This window comes from Macaca thibetana, chromosome 19 (genome assembly GCF_024542745.1).
Source record: "Macaca thibetana thibetana isolate TM-01 chromosome 19, ASM2454274v1, whole genome shotgun sequence".
NCBI classification, from domain to species: domain Eukaryota; kingdom Metazoa; phylum Chordata; class Mammalia; order Primates; family Cercopithecidae; genus Macaca; species Macaca thibetana.
Genome location: NC_065596.1, coordinates 10935065 through 10950943, shown reverse-complemented (window position 1 = coordinate 10950943; position 15879 = coordinate 10935065). Strand labels below are relative to the sequence as shown.

The 15879-nt window shown below is 45.2% G+C and overlaps 2 protein-coding genes across 29 annotated transcripts in view; both read left to right on the top strand.

Annotated features, from left to right (window-relative positions):
* C19H19orf53 (chromosome 19 C19orf53 homolog) overlaps window positions 1-15879 on the top strand; it is a 542027-nt gene that overhangs the window by 317337 nt on the left and 208811 nt on the right. Inside the window, exon 1 of one of the 28 annotated variants that reach the window (XM_050770956.1) lies at window positions 13579-13582. The exons of the other annotated variants lie outside the window; for them this stretch is intronic. The gene's annotated coding sequence lies outside the window, so the exon portion shown is untranslated. Of the gene's footprint in view, window positions 1-13578; window positions 13583-15879 lie in introns of those variants that run through there. 28 annotated transcript variants of the gene reach the window in all.
* YJU2B (YJU2 splicing factor homolog B) overlaps window positions 1-15879 on the top strand; it is a 595535-nt gene that overhangs the window by 386529 nt on the left and 193127 nt on the right. The window lies entirely within an intron of this gene.

Below are 15879 nucleotides of genomic sequence, written 5' to 3'. Positions count from 1 at the left end.
TGGGATAGGTTCCAATATTATCCTTATTTTACAAACAAGAAAGAGGAGCAAAAATAAAGTAGAGGACAAGGTAGGGAATTTTTTTTTTTTTTTTTTTCAGAGACAGGGTCTTCCTCTGTCGCTCAGGCAGGAGTGCAATGGCACGATTGTAGCTTGCTGCAGTCTCCAACTCCTGGCAAGTGATCCTTCTGCTTCAGCCTCCCCAGTAGCTGGGACTGCAGTCATGCACCACCACGCCAGTCTGAGTTTTGTTTGTTTGTTTGTTTGTTTGTTTGGTAGAGATAGGGTCTGCCTTTGTTGCCCAGGCTGGTCTCGAACTCCTGGCTTCAAGAAATCATCCCACCTCAGCATCCCAAAGTGCTGGGGTTATAGGTAGGAGCCACTGAGCCCAGCCAACAAGGCAGGAATTTTTTAAAAATCTTTCTAAATGAAAGTACTGGTGGATCCCCAGCTCTGGAGCGCAACACAGAGTAGGTGCTCACTGAACAATACTGAAAGAAGATTTGAAAGAAATCCCAGCCCATGCCGTGAAGACATTATCATCAACATCATCAACATCATCATTATTAAGTGGAAAAGAACATGTTGTAAAGCAACAGATAGGTAGGACATGAATTTTGCTTATCTTTGTACATGGATGAGAAAAACTCTGCAGGACCATTCACCATTAGTGGGGGTCATCTTACGGGGGAAATCAGAGATCAACTCAAACATGTCAAAAACATTGATTGAGGCCTGGCGTGGTGGCTCACACCTGCAATCCCAGCACTTTGGGGAGCCGACGTTTTTATCCACACTTAAAACTAGGAAAATGTCAATGGTCCATGGCCAAGAATTGTACGGGGAGTGGGGAGGCAGGAGAGTTTCATTCATTGGAAGTTCAAAAATAAGAATAAGTTAGACATCAGAATAATGGGGTATAGACTCAGAAGGGGCGCCAAGGCACCTTGTTGGGGGTCAGGGTTGTTCTCTGTCCAGATGTGGGTGATGTTCACTAGTGGTATACATCTGTAAAAATTTGTGGTGCTCTGAACTTAAAGTATATGCATTTTTATACATTTCATCAAGTGCATCGTGACATCCCAATTTTTAAAAACTTTTAAAATGCAAAAAATTTTTGAATTATTGACGAGCACAGTGGCTTGGCTGGTAGAAGGCTGCCGCCAGAGACTGCAAGAGGCTAACGCCCCTGGTTGTACCGTGGGCCTAGGTTGCTGCTCGCCCCTGAGGACGAAGGAGTTACCTCATCTGCGCCAACTCCCTTCCCATGACAACAGGAGAGCACAGCACTTAGAGACACTGGTCTCAGCACTTTTTAATCTGAGAGCTTTGGAAAAGCCTCGGAGTCGGGGGAGGAAGAGGAGAGCTCTCAGAAGAACTGGCTGGCAAGATGCTGGGGTGGTGGAAAAAAAAATGCTTCCAAGGCAAAAAAAAAAAAAAAAAAAAAAAGAAGAAGAAAAAAAAAAAAGGATTAAGAACCAGCTCTGATGGGATCTGAATACACTGCCTTGGAGGCTGGAGAGAAAAGGCAAAAAAAAAACTCCAGAAATGCAACATTTAAGCTTCACTCACAACCCCCCCCACCACCACCACCCAAATGAAAATAGAGCTCACTTAAAAAAATTACTTTTTGGCTGGGGGCGGTGGCTCACTCCTGTAATCCTAGCACTTTGGGAGGCCGAGGTGGGCGGATCGCTTGAGGCCAGGAGTTTGAGACCAGGTTGGGCAACAATGTGAGACCCCGTCTCTACTAAAAATACAAAAATCAGCCGGGCGTGGTGGCGCACGCCTGTAATCCCCACTTCTCGGGGGTGCTGAGGCGGGAGAATCACTTGAACCTGGAAGGAAGAGATTGCAGTGAGCCGAGATCGTACCACTGCACTCCAGCCTGGGTAACAGAGTGAGGCTGTCTCAAAAAAAAAGAAAAAAAAAAATTAACCCTCTAAAGAATATTTATGCAGAAAGTGTTCCCAAGAAAACTGGGTGCAAATACGAGGTCAGCCTAACAAAGGAAACACACATATATTTTTGTGTTCCATGACTGTCTAGTTGGCTGGCTTGGGTGCGGGCAGGTATCCCAGGGTCCAGACACTACACCTATAGAAGTGTCATCTAACCAGAAACACAAAAATAGAGGCAAATTTCTCTGTTCTTCAGCGCTCAAGTGCTATACCACTAAGATTTTAAGACTAGGAACTGACTTTGCTGCTGGAAATGCATAGAAAAGGAACTTTTAGGTTAACCCAGGGAGAAAGACAGTTATGACTGTGAGCGTGAAGTTATCTCTAAGTGAATTACGCACTTTATGAGTAAAGGTTTTTAAGTGTTTGTCCTTGATCAGTCACCTTTGCGACTCCTGGATGAGAAGAGAAAGCTGGTGTCTACCGGCGTCCTGGGCACGGCATGGACTACATTTCCCAGATGCCCTTGCAATTCTATGTGGTCATATGACCAGGGAAATGGGAGAGGTTGCAGTTGCCTGTTCCAGGACTGGATCAGGTAGATACTTACCACATTGGAAAGTATTTGTATATCTAAACATATCTAACCATAGAAAAAATATAGTAAAGACACGATATAAAAGATAAGAAATGGTACATCGATATAGGACATTCATCAGAAATGGAGCTTACAGGACAACAAATTAATTCAGTGAAGGGTGAGTGAATGTGAAGGTATAGGACATTACCATACACTACTATAGAATTTACACACACTCCACATTTAGGCCACATTACATTTATAAAAAACAACATTTTCTTTCTTCGATAATAAATTACCCTAGTTTATTATAACTTTTTTACTTTATGAACTTTTTAATTAAAAATTTTTGTTTGTTTGTTTGTTTTTTGTTTATGGAGTTTCACTCTTGTCACCCAGGCTGGAGTGCAGTGACGCAATCTCGGCTCACTGCAACTTCCGATTTCCGGGTTCAAGTGATTCTCCTGCCTCAGCCCTCCGAGTAGCTGGGATTACAGGCATGCGCCACCATGCCCTGCTAATTTTTATATTTTTAGTAGAAACGGGGTTTCACCATGTTGGCCAGGCTGATCTTGAGCTCCTGACCTCAGGTGATCCATCCACCTCAGCCTCCCAAAGTTCTGGGATTACAGGCGTGAGCTACCGTGCCAGCCTTAAAAACTTTTTGTAGTAACACTTCAGTAATTGAAGATTACTGAATCTAGATGCCACTGCTGTTTGTAATAACACTGGAGTAACACTGATAAACTTTATAATAACACTTAGCATAAAACACAAACACATTACACATCTGTAAAAAAAATTTTCTTTGTTTATATCCTTATTCTATATACTTTTTTCTATATTTAATTTAAAAATAGTTTTATTTTTAAAACATTTTTGTTAAAGTTTAATACACAAACACACACATTAGCCTAGTACTACACAGGGTCAGGATCATTAAGATGTCACTAGACAATATAAATGTTTTAGCTCCATTAGATTTTTTTTTTTTTTAATGAGACAGAGTCTCACTCTGTTGCCCAGGCTGGAGTGCAGTGGTGTGATCTCGGCTCACTACAACCTCTGCCTCCTGGGTTCAAGCAATTCTTCTGCCTAAGCCTTCTGAGTAGCTGGGATTACAGGCACGCACCAACACACCTGGCTAATTTTTTTGTATTTTTAGTAGAGACAGGGTTTCACCATGTTGGCCAGGCTGGTCTCAAACTCCTGACCTCAAGTGATCGCCCCCCTCAGCCTACCAAAGTGCTGGGAATACAGGCATGAGCCACTGTGCCCGGCCTTCCATTATAATCTTATGGGGCCACTTTCACACATGTGGTCTGTCATTGACCAAGACATCATTATGTGGCATACAGCTGCATTTATTTATGAAGTGACCCAAGAAAACACCAGTAGGGCAGAAAGGAAGTGAGACAGGGAATGGAAGGCAGCCAGTGAGTGGTGTGTTGTTGAACCAGGTACCACTGTGGGCACCTGGGACTGAATAGCACTGGGGAGTTCTGGGAAGCAGAGTGGAACACAGACCTTGGAGGGATCCACCCAAGCAGGAGGGAACTGGGGTATTTATACACCAATCCTCAGTAGTCATTGTTGGGCCTGCTCCCCAACACTTCAGGCTTGCCTTGGTTGCACACATAGAGAACTTTGGCTTCCAGGACATAAAGATGCAGTTGCTGTCAGCTGACCATTGGATCGGAAGGTATAGATATGGGAAGTGCCAGAAGGATGGCACTTGGAACATCTATAGTATCAGCAATGGCAGAACCACACAACGGAAAGAACCTGGGCTCCTGAACGACTGCCTGGAGGAGAGCCACTCTCATCAACCTAGACTGTAACAACTTGAACTGTAACAATTGAGAGGAAAATACTCCCACTCTCTTTAAGGCATTGAAATATTAATAATATTGGGCTTCTTTGTTAACGGCAGCCTAGCCTTAGCCTAACAGATATATCAGCCTTTTTTCTACTGAGCCTGAAAGCTGCAATTTCAGAGAGAACAGCACCCAACATTGAGTATCTGCAGTTTTGATGCATTATTTCACTGAATATTCCTGAGAAGCCTATGCCAACTGATTTGGTAGCCCACCAGTAATAACCCCTCAGTAAATTTTGAGGGAGGGAGTACACCCAGAAATGCTGGGAGTTAACACCCCTGGAAACAATTAATGTCCTCAACCCATGAATAATGAGAATTGGTGGATAAATACCCCAGCTCCCTCACCTCTAAAGTAGGATGCTTGAGGTCTATGCTATCCTCCAGTGCTTCCTGATGGGGCTGAGCCCCGATTGCCCACAGTGATGACTTAATAACATACCATTCACTAGCTACCTTCCCTACCCTCTTTCACTTCCCCTCTCACCTGGAATAACCTCCCAAATGACTATTTGCACTTGAATTGTTTTCTCAGAGTCTGCCTCAGGAGACCCCAGACGAAGTCTGGGGATAAATTATTATCACCTTTAATGCACAGACCAGGACACATAGAAAGTCCAGAGTCATCCCAGGTTATGCGGCAAGGAGGTAACATAGCTGAGACCCAAATTCCCATCTTGACTCCAGGATTCAACCTCTTAACTCCATTGCTGTCCAGTAAGCTGGACTTCTCCACAAGGGAATCCTCTCCTCTCAAGCACATTTATGGGTAAAGCCACCCTCATCATCTCTTTCCCACAGGCTTGTGACTGTCTAGGCTTTAAATATAAATATGGCAAACATTTATTAAGCACCCACAGTATACCAAGTACTAACACCACATTGATTCATTGACCCTGATCTCAAATAGCTGAAGGTCAAATTAGGGAGAACATATTTAAAGGGAGAAACACCAAACCAACTGGGAGGTTGTAATCATGGCTGCTGCTCACTGCGCAGGCTGTTAAAATGGTGAAATATTCCATATAAGTTCATAGATAGCCACTGTCCTGAGTTATGATGGTTAATTTTGTATGTGAACGTGACTGGGCTATGGGATGCCCAGATATTTGCTTACACATTATTTCTGGGTGTGTCTGTGAGGTTGTGTCTTAGCCCGTTTTCATGTTGCTGATAAAGACATACCAGAGACCGGGTAATTTATAAAGAAAAAGAGGTTTAATGGACTCACAGTTCCACATGGCTGGAGAGGCCTCACAATCACGGCAGAAGGCAAAAGGCACATCTTACTTGACAGCAGACAAGAGAGAAGAACCAAGTGAAAGAGGTTTCCCCTTATAAAACTATCAGATCTCATGAGACTTATTCACTACCACAAGAACAGTATACGGGAAACCACCTCCATGATTCAATTATCTGCCGCCGGGTTCCTCCCACAGCACGTGGGAATTATGGGAGCTACAATTCAAGATGAGATTTGGGTGGGGACACAGCTAAACCGTATCAGGGTGTTTCTGAAAGAGATTAGCATTTGCACTGGGGGGCTCAGTAAAGCAGATGGCCCTCCCCAATGTAGGTGGGCATTGTCCCATCTGTTGAGGGCCTGAATAGAACAAAAAAGTGGAGGAAGGTTGAATTAACTCTGCTGGACTGCAGAGCTGGGATATCAGTTTTCTCCTGCCCTTGGTGCTCCTTGTTCTTAGCCCTTCAGACCTGGACTGGAATCAGCCCTCTGGTTCTCAGGCCTTCAAACTACACCACCAGCTTTCTTGGGTCTCCAGCTTGCAGATGGCAAATCAGGGGACTTCTTAGTCTCTATAATTACATGAACCAATACCTTATAGTAAACCCTCTCCTACATATACACATGTAGAGCCAACGGGATAAATACAGACATAGACGTAGATATACATGTGGATATGAATCGACATACATGAAGATGGACATAGGCATAGATGGAGATGGAGCTAGAGATATAGGCTTCATCCTATTGTTTCTGCTTCTCTGGAGAACTTTGATTAATACATGAGTTGCCCTGAGAGCCCCCCACCTGCTCTCTGGGTCTTTCCTCTAAGCCAGACCTCCTTTTGACCCATCAAATAAAGGGATAGGGCCAGTCGTGGTGGCCCTATCACACCTGTAATCCCAGCACTTTGGGAGGCTGAGGCGGGCACATCACCTGAGGTTGGGAGTTCGAGACCAGGCTGGCCAACATAGAGAAACCCCGTCTCTACTAGAAATACAAAAATCAGCCTGGCATGGTGGCTCATGCCTGTAATCCTAGCTAGTAGGGAGGTTGAGGCAGGAGAATCACTTGAACCTGGGAGGTGGGGGTTGCAGTGAGCTGAGAATTCTGGAATTCTAGAATTCAGTTCTGGAATATGGAATTCCTAGATCAAGGTTTCAACACGCCACTGCACTCCAGCCTGGGCTACAGAGCAAGACTCCATCTCAATAATAATAATAATGATAATAAAATAAAAATAAATAAATAAAGGGATAGTTCGGGCACTCAGGGAAACCCTAGGCTACCAGTCCTGAGCTATGGGCCAACTGCACGCTGATTGGCTGATGCCTGTGCCGGGTCTCTCACTATCGTAGAGATGCGTCCTCAGTGGGGAGGACAAGGAAGGTGTCATCCGCTTTACCTGAGCTGGTCAGGTAAGGCCCAGAATAGGGTTTTTTTTATTAACCCAGAAAATAGCAGCCTATGGTGGGTATAAGGTTCCTTGGAGGGTGATAAAAATGTTACGAAATTAGATGGTGTTGTTGATTATACAACCTATGAACGTGCTAAAAAACACTGGATAGTACACTTTAAAGGGGTGAATTTTATGGCATGTGAGTTATAGCCCAATAGTTATTTATTTATTTATTTATTTATTTATTTATTTATTTTTTGATGCAGGGCCTCACTCTGTTGCTCAGGCTGGGATGCAGTGGCACAATCACAGCATTCTGTAGCCTGGAACTCCTGGGCTCAAGCCATCCTCCTCCTGCCTCAGCTCCCTGAGTAGCTGGGACTACAGGTGCACCATCATGCCTGGATAACTTTTAATTTTTTTTTTTTTTTTCTGGTAGAAACAAGGTCTTGCTATGATGCCCGGGCTGGTCTCGAAGTCCTGGCTTCAAGAGATCCTCCCACCTCAGCCTCTCAAAGCGCTAGAATTACAGGCGTGAGCCACTGTGCCTTGCCAAAGTTCTGTTTTATTTAAAGGAGAGAAAACAACAGCCTAAACCCCATTTCCTGACACCTCTGGGCATCGAGATTGGGACCAGAGTGAGGAGAATGAGCACCGGCTTTGAACACAAAATTAAACACTTACATGCTGGGCTCTTTGAGTGTGCTACGGCTGCCGTGACAAGACACCACACTGAGTGGCTTCAACAACAAAAACAGACTGTCTTTCAGTTCTGGAATCTAGAATTCATAGATCAAGGTGTCAACGGGGCTGAGGGAGGATTTGTTCCAGGCCTCTCTCCTGGCTTCTGGTAGTCTCTCAGTGTATGGCAGCACAACTCTAATTTTTTTTTTAATTTAATTTTATTTTATTTTATTTATTTATTTGAGACATAGTCTCACTCTGTCACCAGGCTGGAGTGCAGTGGCACGATCTTGGCACACTGCCACCTCCACTTCCCGGATTCAAGCAATTCTCCTGCCTCAGCCTCCCGAGTAACTGGTACTACAGGCGCATGCCACCACACCCAGCTAATTTTTGTATTTTTAGTAGAGATGGGGTTTCACCATGTTGGTGAGGATGGTCTCCATCTCTTGACCTTGTGATCCACCCCCCTTGGCCTCTCAAAGTGCTGGGATTACAGGCATGAGCCACCGCCCCCAGACCCACAACTCCAATCGTTACACAACATTCTCCCTAGTGCACATGGCTGTGTTCAGTTTTCCCCCTTTCTATATGGACGACCCAGTCACATTGGATTAGGGGCCCACCTCATCTTAGCTAATTATGTCTGCAACTATGTCTGCAATTTCCAAAAAAGGTCACATTCTAGGGTACTCAAGATGCTATAGTCTTAATGTTGGGTTCCTGCAAAATGTGTATTTTGTTTGTTTGTTTTTGTTTTAGATGAAGTCTTGCTCTGTAGTCCAGGCTGGAGTGCAGTGGTGCAATCTCAGCTCACTGCAACCTCCACCTCCTGTGTTCAAGTGATTCTCCCACCTCAGCCTCCCGAGTTGTTGGGATTATAGGCACCCGCCACCACGCCCAGCTAATTTTTGTATTTTTAGTAGAGACAAGGTTTCACCATGTTGGCCAGGCTGGTCTTGAACTCCTGACCTCAAGTGATCCGCCCACCTAAGCCTCCCAAAGTGCTGGGATTACAGGCATGAGCCGCCACGCCAGCCCACTATTTGTATGTTGATATTTAGTCCACGGTGCAATAGTATTAAGAGGGAGGACTTTGAGAGGTGATTAGGTCACGGGTTCTGCACCTTCACGAACGGGAATGGTGCCTTTATCAAAGAGGCTCAAGGGTGGTTCATGCCTGTAATCTCAGCACATTGCAAAGTCAAGACAAAAGGATTGCTTGAGCCCAGGAGTTTGAGACCAGTCTGAGCAACATAGGAAGATCCCGTCTCTACAAAAAAAACATTTTTTTAACTTAGCCAGGTGTGGTTGGTGTGCCCTTATGGTCTCAGCTACTTGGGAGGCTGAGTTGGGAGGATTGCTTGAGTCTGGGAGGTCGAGGCTGCAGTGAGCCATGATTGCACCACTGCACTCCAGCCTGGGCAACCTATCTCAAAAATAAATAAACAAAAACAAACAAACAAACAAAAAACCACGTCCACTATTTGAAGACACATAGAATGTGCCGTCTATGAGAAAGGGCCCTCACCAGACACCAAATCTACTGGTGCCTCGATCTTGGACTTCCCAGCCTCCAGAACTGTGAGCAATACATTTCCATTGTTTGTAAATTACACAGTCTAGGACATTTTGTTATAGCAGCCCAAACAGATTAAGGCAGGACATTAGGACCTTAACATATGAGTGTGAGGGGTAGGAGAGGGAAACACTTCACACATGCCAAGCCATATTGCATCCCGAGGCCAAAGGAAAAATCTGAAATACTGATCTCGTTTTTATTGAGAAAGTTGATATTTTTACTCATCGTGGATTTTTGCGTTGATTTTTATTTTTAAAATTACTGTACTAAAATGTTATTTATCTTGATCCCTGAATTTGTTGGTACTCTTAGAGTTTGTGCCTAAAATAAGCACCTCCCCTACCTCACCCTGGTCCTGGTCCAGTCTGGCTTGCTTCAAACTTTTCAGTCTGCAACCAGTGGCTCCCCGACCAGACGTGTAAATTCTCTCTCAACCCTTGGATGGGATTTGTTTAGGCCCAGGAAGTTTAAAGGAGGTGGGGTGCTTTTTTATCTGCCTCTGCCTGCATCACTGGCTTCATTTCCTCCTTCGTCGAGGCTGTTCTTCCTGCCCTCTTTGAAGGCTTTTGCTTTTTTCTCCAGCTTTGTTGAGATATAATTGACAAATTAAAAATGGTGTACATTTGCTATAGTTTGGATATTTGTGTCCCCAAACCTCATGTTAAAAATTTTATTATTATCATTATTAGTTTACAGACAGGGTTTTGCTCTGTTCGCAGGCTAGAGTGCAGTGATGCAGTCATAGCTCACTACAGCCTCAAACTCCTGGTCATAAGTGATGCTCCTGCTTCAGCCTCCTGAATAGCTGGGACTACTGACATGCACTACCATACCTGGCTAGTTGTTTGTGTGTGTGTGTGTGTGTTTTGTTTGTTTGTTTTTGTATAAACGAGGTCTCGCTCTGTTGCCCAGGCTGGTCTTGAACTCCTGGCCCCAAGTGATCTTCCCACCTCACTTTCCAAAGTGCGGGGATTACAGGCATAAGCCACCGCACCTGGCCTCATGTTGCAATTTTATCCCCAGTATTGGAGGTGGGGTCTGACGGGAGGTGTTTTGGTCATGGGAGCAGAGTGGAACCCTTGTGAATGGCTTGGTGGCTTTCTCGCAGTAACGAGTGAGTGAGTTCTCACTCTATTAGCTCCAGCAAGAGCTGGTTATTAAAAAGAGCTCTGGCTGGGTGTGGTGGCTCCCAGCACTTTGGGAGGCCAAGTCAGGTGGATCACCTGAGATCAGGAGTTCGAGACCAGCCTGATCAATATGATGTAACCCTGTCTCTACTAAAAATACAAAAATTAGCCAGGCATGGTGGTGGGTGCTTGTAATCCCAGAGGCGCTGAGGCAGGAGAATCGCTTCAACCCAGGAGGCGGAGGTTGCAGTGAGCTGAGATCGCACCACTGCACTCCAGCCTGGGAGACACAGCAAGACTCCGTCTCAAAAAAAAAAAAAAAAAAAAAAAAAAAAAAAAAGCTGGGCGTGGTGGTGGGCGCTTGTAATCCCAGCTACTCAGGAGGCTGAGGCAGGAGAATTGTTTGAACACAGGAGGTGGAGGTTGCAGTAAGCCAAGGTCATACCACTGCACTCCAGCCTAGGTGACAGAGCAAGACTCCATCTCAAAATAAAACAAAACAAAACAAAATCAAGTAGACAATACGGTATTGTTAGCTATAGTCATCATGCTGTACATTAACTGCCCAGAAGTTACTCATCTTGCCTAACTCAAAGCTTGCACTGCTTGACTGACATTTCTGCATTTCTTCCCTGCCCCCAGTCCCTGGTAACCATCATTCTACTCTCTGCCTCTGCGAGTTTGACTTTTTTAGATTCCGCATGTAAGTGAGATCCTGCAGCATTTGTCTTTCTATGTCTGGTTTATTTCACTTAACATAATGTCATTCAGGTTCATTCATGTTGTTGCAAATAACAAGATTTCCTTCTTCTTCTTCTTCTTTTTTTTTTTTTTTTTTTTTTTTTTTTTTTTTTTTTTTTTTGAGATAGGATCTCACCCTGTCACCCAGGCTGGAGTGCAGTGGCGCCATCATAGCTCACTATATGAATTCCTGGACTCAAGCACTCAAGCAATCCTTCTGCTTCCGACTCCTGAGTAGCTAGAATTACAGGTGGGAGCCATCATTCCTGGCTATTCTATGATTCTACTTGAATGATTCAGGCTAGGTGCAATGGTACACGCCTGTAATACTAGCACTTTGGGTGGCTGAGGCAGGAGGATCACTTGAAAACCAGGAGTTTGAGACCATCCTGGGCAACACAGTGAGACTCTGTTTCTACAAAAAATTTTAAAAATAGCCAGGCATGGTGGTATGCATCTGTAGTACCAGCTAACTGGAAGACTGAGGCTGGAGGATTGCTTGAGCAGAAGTTTGAGGTTATAGTAAGCTATGATCACACCACTGCACTCCAGCCTAGGTGACAGAGTGGGACCCTGTCTCTAAATGATAATAATAATGGCCTGGGTGTGGTGGCTCACGCCTGTAATCCCAGCACTTTAGGACGCTGAGACAGGTGGATCACCTGAGGCCAGGAGTTGGAGACCAGTCCGGTCAACATGTTGAAACTCCGTCTCTATTAAAAATACAAAAATTAGGTGGGTGTGGTGATGCATGCCTGTAATCCCAGCTACTCAGGAGGCTGAGGCATGAGAATCACTTGAGCCCAGGAAGCTAAGGTTGCAGTGAGCCAAGATCGTGCCACTGCACTCCAGTCTAGGCAACAGAATGAGACTCTGCCTCAAAAAAAATAAATAAATAAATAAATAATAATAAAAGAAAAGAGGCCAGGCGCGATGGCTCACGCCTGTAATCCCGGCACTTTGGGAGGCCCAGGCTGGTGGATCACGAGGTCAGGAGATCGAGACCATCCCAGCTAACACAGTGAAACCCCATCTCTACTAAAAGTACAAAAAATTAGCTGGGTGTGGTGGCTGGCGCCTGTAGTCCCAGCTACTCGGGAGGCTGAGGCAGGAGAATGGCGTGAACCCGGGAGGCGGAGCTTGCAGTGAGTCGAGATTGCTCCACTGCACTCCAGCCTGGGGGACAGAGCGAGACTCCGCCGGGAAGGGAAGCAGAGGGGAGGGGAAGGGAGAGGAGAAGGAAAGGAAGGGAAGGATTCAGTCCTGCCTGGATCTATTCTGCTCACCTTCTGTGGGCTTCCTATCCCATGTAGATGGCCACCATCTTGCTAAGAACTAGGAAAGGTAGAGGGAGAGCTGGAGAAGAGGGAAGCGATTCAGGATTAGAAGAACCATCCAATGAGGTTATTTTGGAAACAGCTATTTTAACCTGCTACCCACTTTGATACACATGGAAAATATCTCAAACTCCGGAAGATTTGAACGTGACAGATCTCATAATAGCAAGAAGGATAAATAGGAAGTACTTTCATAGCAGTCACTGCATACCTGGCACATCACATGTATTAGCTAACCTTATGAAATAGATATGATTGTGATCCCAGTTTTTCATTTTTCTTTTTTTCTTTATTTTTCTTTCTTTTTTTTTTTTTTTTTTTTTGTTTGTTTGTTTGTTTTTGAGATGGACTCTCACTCTGTCACCCAGGCTGAAGTGCGGTGACATGATCTCGGTTCACTGTAACCTCTGCTTCCCGGGTTCAAGTGATTCTTCTGCCTCAGCCTCCCAAGTAGCTGGGACTACAGGTGCATGCCACCACGCCCAACTAATTTTTGTATTTTTAGTAGAGACAGAGTTTCACCATATTGGCCAGGCTGGTCTCAAACTCCTGACCTCAGGTGATCTGCCCGCGTCGGCCTCCCAAAGTGCTGGGGATTACAGGTGTGAGCCACTGCACCTGGCCAATTGCTCTCCCATTTTACAGGTGAGGAAACTGAGGCCCAAAGAGGTGAAGTGACTCTTCCAAGATCACACAGCTAGTGAGTGTGGCAGAGCCAGGATTTGAACCCAGGCCATTTGGACCCGCTCTCCCTTCTTTGACTTGCTCTGCTATCGCTGCCTCTATTACTAGTATTGCTATAATAACATTATTATTATTCCAATAATCATAATAAAATTAACCACCGTGGATATTGAACACACATCATTATCTGACTGTAGCAGCTATCCAACCCTGCATGATCTGGACAGACTTTTTTTACTGTGCATCAGACACTGGTCTGATTTCCATTTGGGGTGATGAAACTGTTTTGGAACTAGAGGTGATGGTTGCACAACATCGTAAATATACTAAATTCCACTGAATTGTTTGCTTTAATATGGTTAATTGCATGTTATGTGAATTTTACATCTTCTAAAAATTTCTAAATCGATAGCCAGGCATGGGGGTGAGGGCCTATAAATCCCAGGTACTTGGGAGGCAGAGGTGGAAGGATCACTTGAGCTCAGGGTTTTGAGGCTGCAGTGAGCTATGATTGCACCACTGCACTCCAGCTTGGGCGACATAGAGAGACCCCATCTCTACAAAAACAATTTTTTTTTTTTTTGAGACGGAGTCTCACTCTGTTGCCCAGGCTGGAGTGCAGTGGCGCAATCTCGGCTCACTGCAAGCTCCGCCTCCCGGGTTCACGCCATTCTCCTGCCTCAGCCTCCCAAGTAGCTGGGACCACAGGCGCCCGCCACCATGCCTGGCTAATTTTTTTTGTATTTTTAGTAGAGACGGGGTTTCACCACGTTAGCCAGGATGGTCTTGATCTCCTGATCTCATGATCCGCCCCCCTCGGCCCCCCAGAGCGCTGGGATTACAGGTATGAGCCACCGCGCCCAGCCAAAAAAATTTTTTTAATTAGCTAGGCATGGCGGAATACACCTGTATTCCCAGCTACTTGGAAGGCTGAGGCAGGAGGATTCCTTGAGCCCAGGAGTTCAAGGCTGCCGTGAGCTCTGATGGCACCACTACACTCCAACCTGGGTGTCAAAGCAAGATCATCTCTTAAAAAACAAAAAAATTAAAATCAAATCTTGTTACTCCCCTGCTTCAAACCTCCTATGACTCCCCATTGCACTTAGAAAAAACAAGCACGTGCATGTTCATTGCATCTCTATTCACGATAGCAAAGATATGGAATCAACCCAAATGTTCATCAATGACAGACTGGATAAAGAAAATGTGGAACATACACACCATAGAATACTATGCAGCCATAAAAAGGAATGAGATCATGTCCTTTGCAGGGACATGGATGGAGCTGGAAGCCATTATCATTATCCTCAGCAAACTAAAACAGGAAGAGAAAACCAAACACCACATATTCTCACTTATAAGTAGGAGTTGAACAATGAGAACACATGGACACAGAAAGGGGAACAGCACACGCTGGAGCCTGTCGTCGAGGGGGAGGAGGAGAGAGAGCATCAGGATAAATAGCTAATGCATGCTGGGCCTAATACCTAGGTGATGGGTTGATAGGTGCTGCAAACCACCATGGCACATGTTTAGCTATGTAACAAACCTGCATGTTCTGCACATGTATCCCGGAACTTAAAATAAAATTAAATTTAAAAGAAAACTAAAAAATGACCCAGCCTCTCCATGCTGGTCTACAGGAGTCTACATAATCTGACTCCTACCAACCTCATCTTCTACTTCTCTCCCCCAACTCATCCCATTCCATCCTCACCAGCCTCCCTTCTGCTCCTAAAACATACCAGTCTCATCGCTGCCTCAGGGCTTTGCACTTTCTGTTCCCTCAGCCTGCAACGCCTATCCTTGCATCCTCAGCGGCTGCCTCCTTCTCCCCCATCCAGGCCTCAATGCCATCTCTTGAGAGGCCTTCTCTACCCAACTGCTCACCCCTCCTTAGCCCATCTCATAATCACTCCTGAAAACATATCTCTTCAAAACCCTAATCTGAAATGACATGCTTCCTTTTGGGCTTAATCGTTTATTATCTGTCTTTCCCGTGAAAATGTAAATTCCGGTCAGGGGTGTTAGCTCACACCTGTAATCCCAGCACTTTGGGAGGCTGATGTGGGCAGATGGCTTGAACTCGGAAGTTCAAGACCAGTCCGGGCAACATGGCGAAACCCCCTCTCTACTAAAAATACAAATTAGCCAGGTGTGATGGCACGTGCCTGTAGCTCCAGCTACTTGGAAGGGTGAGGTGGGAGGATCGCTTGAGGCTGGGAGGTCGAGGCTGCAGTGAGCTGTGATTGCACCACTGCACTCCAGCCTGGGGGACAGAGCGAGACCCTGTCTCAAAAAAAAAAAAAAAGAAAAACAAAGCAAATGTAAATTCCACATTGATATTATCCACCACCAGACTCCGGGCCTTAGCATGTTATAGGAATTCAATAAATGTATCAACTCCACCTCATTAGCACCTTCAGTTTCTCTTGGTTCAAGGGCCAGTGGCTCCCAGGAGTGAAGGCATGGGATTCCAAAAAGAAATGTAAACATGTTAATATTACGGGTACCGTATTATCCAGCTGTTTCTACGTCATGATGGGAAGCTACTGGTCCCCCGGCCAGATCCCTCTGACTCAGCTGGGGGTCTGTCCCAGGCTACTGTGAGTTGGCTTTTTTTTTTTGGTTTTGGGGTTTTGTTTTGCTTCTGTTTTTAAGAGATAGGATCTTGCTCTGTTGCCCAGGCTGGAGTGCAGTGGCACAAACATGGCTCTCTCTG